This window comes from Carassius gibelio, chromosome B14 (genome assembly GCF_023724105.1).
Source record: "Carassius gibelio isolate Cgi1373 ecotype wild population from Czech Republic chromosome B14, carGib1.2-hapl.c, whole genome shotgun sequence".
In the NCBI taxonomy this organism is placed as follows: domain Eukaryota; kingdom Metazoa; phylum Chordata; class Actinopteri; order Cypriniformes; family Cyprinidae; genus Carassius; species Carassius gibelio.
The window spans coordinates 2424334-2430333 of record NC_068409.1 but is presented as its reverse complement, the minus strand read 5'-3'; positions in this window follow the sequence as shown (position 1 = coordinate 2430333).

Here is a 6000-nt window from a genome sequence, read left to right as displayed (position 1 = left end):
TCCGTAACACAGACTCAGACAGACCGGGCATAAATACACAGAAGGATAATGAGGGAACAGGAGACAGGTGGGGGAACAATCAATTACACAACAAGGAGGAAGGTGACCAAATAAGGGAACAGGAAGTGATCTGGTGACAGACACCGTGAGAAATGAGGACATCTAGTGGAACCCCAGGGAACACAACCCAGACACTGTGACAATATCCCCCTCTACGGAGCTGCTCCCAGACGCTCCACGACAAGACACAACACAGAGACCAGGAGGGAGGCGGACAGGTGGAGGCTCAGGGGGAGGGACGGAGGGCCGGAAAAAAAAAAACATGGGGAACAGACACCAGAAGTGTAAACACAAAACAGGGAGACCAGGAGGGAGGAGGACCGGAGGAGGTTCAGGGGGAGGGACGGAGGGCCAGACTAACTGAGGGGAACAGACAGAAACATAACAGAAACCAAAAACACAAAACAGAAGTCCGTGAAGGACATCATGTGGCGCCCACCAGGGCGGAGCAGAAGACCACCACAGCCATGTGGTTAGGACGAGAGCCCCCCAAGGCAGAGCAGATGACCACCACAGCCATGTGGTCAGGACAAGAGCCCCCCAAGGTGGAGCAGACCTCCGTGCAGCCGGACCAACGGGACTACGGAACTCCGGTAATCCCCTGGTGTCTTTACTGGACTTCAGAAGATCGGTGACTTGACCTGACTCTGGAGGGTCAGCGGTGACTAGACCTGACTCTGGAGGGTCAGCGGTGACTAGCCCTGACTCAGGAAGGTCAGTGGTAACTAGCCTTGACTCCGGAGAGTCCACTGGAACCTGACTCGACTCCGGAGAGTCCACTGGAACCTGACTCGACTCCGGAGAGTCCACCGGAACCTGACTCGACTCCAGAGAGTTCACCGGAACCTGACTCAACTCCGGAGAGTCCACCGGAACCGGAGTCGAGTCAGGTTCCGGAGAGTCCACCGGAACCTGACTCGACTCCGGAGAGTCCACCGGAACCTGACTCGACTCCGGAGAGTCCACCGGAACCTGACTCGACTCCGGAGAGTTCATGGGAACCTGAATCGACTCAGGACTGCCTGTGGAGACCTGAGGCGCCTTGGCTTCGGGCACAGCCTCCGGAACAGCATCGGGCACCGCCTCAGCTTCGGGCACAACCTCCGGAACAGCATCGGGCACCGCCTCGGCTTCGGGCACAGCCTCTGGAACAGCATCGGGCACCGCCTCGGCCTCCGGAACAGCATCGGGCAATGCCTCGGCCTCCAGAACAGCAACGGGCACTGCCTCTGCATCGGGCACCACCTTGGCCTCCGGAACAGTATCGGGCACCTTGTCTGGAGACTCAGGCGTTGAGTCGGCCATCTTGTGCTGTGGCGCTGGGCTGGTGGCCATCTTGTTCTGTGGCTCTAAGCTGGCGGCCATCTTGTGCTGTGGTGCTGGGCTGGCGGCCATCATGGGCCATGACTCTGGACGAGCGGCCATCTTGGGCCTTCTTGGGGCATCCCACCGACAACCATGCTGCAGGTAGCGCACGAATTCCCAGAATTCCAGTGTCTCTATCTGCGCCATCTCCTCCAGAGACACTGGATCATCCAGCCCGCCATTAAAATAGTCTTTAAGGGCCGTATCGTTGTAGCCCATGCCCTCGGCCAGGGACCAGAACACCTGAGCCAGGGCACCCAATTCATTGCCCTCTTGGCGGAGGGCGGTTAACCTCAGATACTTGGCTCGCCTCTCCGCCATCTTGGCTGGGGAACGTAAAAACGACATACCGCTGGTTCCTACGGTGACGGAGTCCTTCTGTCACGATCGGTGTTATGGAAAACACAGAGAGGGAACCAATTGCAGGTAAGTCGTTTATTAAGGGATAATCCAGAGGGGTAAACAGTCCAGTCAGGGTCAAAACCAACACATCAATCCACATAAACAAGACACAAACACAAGGCAAGAATTGACAGACATGAATAATACTCTGACATTAAACAAGGACTCCGTAACACAGACTCAGACAGACCGGGTATAAATACACAGAAGGATAATGAGGGAACAGGAGACAGGTGGGGGAACAATCAATTACACAACAAGGAGGCAGGTGACCAAATAAGGGAACAGGAAGTGATCTGGTGACAGACACCGTGAGAAAGGAGGACATCTAGTGGAACCCCAGGGAACACAACCCAGACACTGTGACAGTTAGTTTTGCATTATTTACAACAGTCTTATGAAGTTATGAATTTCAGAAATTCTATTTTATTTTAATTCTTTGTATAGGAAATGTTTTTACTCGTTTCTACTTGACTCACACAAACATAAAGAAGCAGCACATGCGACTTAAGTAGCTTGATTTGTGATGTTTAGAGTTGATCTGTTTATCTGGATTTTATGCAGTAGTATTTTAGGGCTATAATAATGGGGTATTTATCAATGTACGTAACATATGGACATGTTGGATGGCGGATGAGATCAGTGAACCAGGCCACTGTATGATAATTGAATTTGATCTTCTGATCAGATTTTTTTTTTTTTTTTTTTTCTATAACAAATGTACTTTTTAAACACACAGCTTCAACAGCTGGAGAAAAGGTAATGTTCAAAAGTTAAGGGTCAAGAGCCCAACTAAAGTAAATGCTTATCTCCACAACAGTGACTTCAAACTTTATTATTTTTATTAAAAAGTTTTGTTTGAAAGGAATAAAGTCTAGGGAGATAAGCTATGTCACTGTTTAATGTTCTGTTGGCATTTAAAGGGTTTCTGGGTTTTGTGGGTTGTCACTGTGTTGAAGAGTAGAGCCAAGAAACACGGATGTTGTGCTGCATGTTGCTTTTTTAAAGGCAGTAACTGTGTTGCTGATGCAGTGATAGTTACATTAACTCACGCAATGTTGCTAATTACTGTTTAACTGCAAAAGATTTGAGAATGTTTAACAATAATAATCCAGGAAATATCTGTAATATCTGTATACACACACACACACACACACAATAATATGAATCAGGATTTTTTTTTTTTTACCTTAATTTAACATTTTTAGTTTGGCAGCTGCTTCTGCTAGTCATTGATCTTTTTCTGTTTTTAAATCCACTTTTCCATTAATGAAAAGCACTTGGCACCCTGTGCTGCCATGTATTTCACCTTTTTTATCGTACAGAAAGAAATGCAGACTTTCTGTGGTGAATGGAACACATTAGCCAGAATAAACTTCACTGTGGATCAGCCAGGAGTCAGACTATGAGAGTATAATACAGATTTACACATGGACTGAATCCAGACCCCAAACTAAAAATAATCAGATCTGGCCTGTGTGAGTTACAGAAGTTCAGTAGATCCTCCAGCTTTGTGCTGTTTTATGAACAAATTCTCTTACAGTCATTAGCAGTTCATGTGTGTGAGGAAATTAGCTATCGTCTTGTACCAGTTTGGCCTGTATGTTTCTTAAAGTGAACTAAGATATTAAGAGATTAAACACTAGTTAAAGTAACTAGTTTTAGCAGGGTTAGTGGAGCTCATTGCTATGGAAAAGCTCCTCTGCGCTTCATTGTGGGTTTTTTTTCGGGTATCCCCAGGCTAAGGCCATGGAGGAGATCTCAGTTTGAAATATAGGCCACAGTGTGGGTCCTCCACAGTAAATTAGTCTGCCTTCCTCCGATGAGGAAAACAGGCTCTAGTTACAACCCATCCGAGCAGCAGGTCAGAGGTAGAGAGATGAGATATCAGGGTCACACACAGGACTCTCTCCATGTGATGAAGAGTACAGATGCTGTGGGGGAGCAACAGGGATGGATTATATTCAAGCTTCCACACAAACAGTTCAAGTACGACTCTCAAGAGTTCAAAAGGTTCATGGTGCGTCTCACTATTTCCTCTCTGTCAGAATGCAGGGTGATTTTAGCAGCTGGGGCTGAAAAGGAAGAGTTAGAGAGAAATGTTTTCAGACATCAGACATCTTATAAACCGTTAGCTTTGTTTGATGACCCAGCTATGGCATGGTCTCAATGCAATTCATAACTATTTGATGTTTTAGCGAATTGGAGGTTTGTATGCTTAAAATTAGCTTTATCCAAATTGAAACTTCATGCTTGTCCCTAAAAATTGTAAGTTATCATAAATAAATAATTAAAAAACAAACAAACAAACATACACAAATAAATAAATAAAGACAACAGCTAGACCAGTTAATTAGACCATATTATTATATGGTCAAACCATATGATTATATGATTAGTTGCATTTTATTTTTTTATTTTTCTATTTTATTTTATTTTAATTCAGTTTAGTTTAGTTTAGTTTAGTTCAGAACAGACCTGCCACCCATTTTTTGGGGGGTTGGGGGGATCATGACCAATCTGTTCCCAATGCCTTGTGCACTAGGATAGTTTTTATTAGAAGTAGGTCAGCATATGCAAGTATTTGAGTATACATGATCCAAAGGAAGATAGGTCAAGGAAAATGGGGAAAATCTTTGACCTCATGTGCTGTTTACTTGTAAACTGGGCAAAAGAGTGATTCGTCAGTGTCCGCTGAACTTAAATGGTGTTTTAACCTTTCCAGGATCTTTTCCTTCACCCTTTTTGCTCTGAGGTCAAGTTAACAATACCTGACATAAATAAAGAATGAATCAAGGAGAGAAAAAGCGCTCAAAGGCTCCGTAGAATGGGCAGATCATTAATCTTGTCCTTGTCTGCAGTGTCGTTTGTCACCACTAGGTGTAGCTGTGTCCCATCTTTAATAACCTCATGTAAACTCAGTAAGGGAGAAAATAAATAATTTATAGCACAGCTAGAGATGCGATAAGATGCACACATGTGTTTCTACTAGGTTTCTTTTAATGAGTATATTGATACAAAGTGACACATTTTAAATGGGAAACTTTACTTAAAGGGAAAGTTTACCCAAAAATGAAAATTGTCATCAATTACTCAACTCAAGTTGTTTCAAACATGTATGTTTTTTTTGTCTTATGTTGAGTACAAGATATTTTGAAGAATATTGGCAACCAAACATTCTTTTAAAGTATACTTAGACAATTTTATTATTGTAAAGAGGTCATATGACGTTGCTAAAAATAACATTATTTTGTGTATTTGTTGTAATGCAATGTGTTTATGCGGTTGAAGGTTCAAAAAACACATTATTTTCCACATACTGTACATTACTGTTGCTCCTCTACGACCTGCCTTTCTGAAGCACATTGATTTTTACAAAGCTCATCGTTCTGAAAAGTGATGTGTGCTGAGATTGGGCAGCTATCCAGTGCTTTGTGATTGGCCGAGTGCCTCAAGCGTGTGACAGAAATGTTACGCCCCTCACCATACTGTGATGCCGTATCCCCCGAGTGACCAGACAAAAAGTCAAGTCAAGTCAAGTCACCTTTATTTATATAGCGCTTTAAACAAAAAAATACAAAAATATAAAAAAAAACATTGGGTCAAAGCAACTAAACAACATTAATTAGGAAAACAGTGTCTCAATAATGCAAAATGATAGTTAAAGGCAGTTCATCATTGAATTCAGTGATGTCATCTCTGTTCAGTTTAAATAGTGTCTGTGCAATCATTTGCAATCAAGTCAGTGATATCGCTGTAGATGAAGTGACCCCAGTTCAGTTGGGGGGGGGGGGCAGTTCTCCTCTGACCAGACGAAACCAGTAGTTCGATTCCAGGCTGCATCAAAGTCAGATTGTGCAGAAGAATCATCTGTTTCCTGTGGTCTTGTCCTGGTGGTCCTCTGAGACAAGGTCTTTACAGGGGATCTGTATCTGGGGCTCTAGTTGTCCTGGTCTCCGCTGTCTTTCAGGGCAGTAGAGGTCCTTTCTAGGTGCTGATCCACCATCTGGTCTGGATACGTACTGGATCGGGGTGACTGCAGTGACCCTCTGATCTGGACACAGACTGGGCCACGGTGACCTCGGAACAAGAGAGAAACAGACAAATATTAGCGTAGATGCCATTCTTCTAATGATGTAGCAAGTACATAGGGTGTTATGTGAAGTGTTTCCG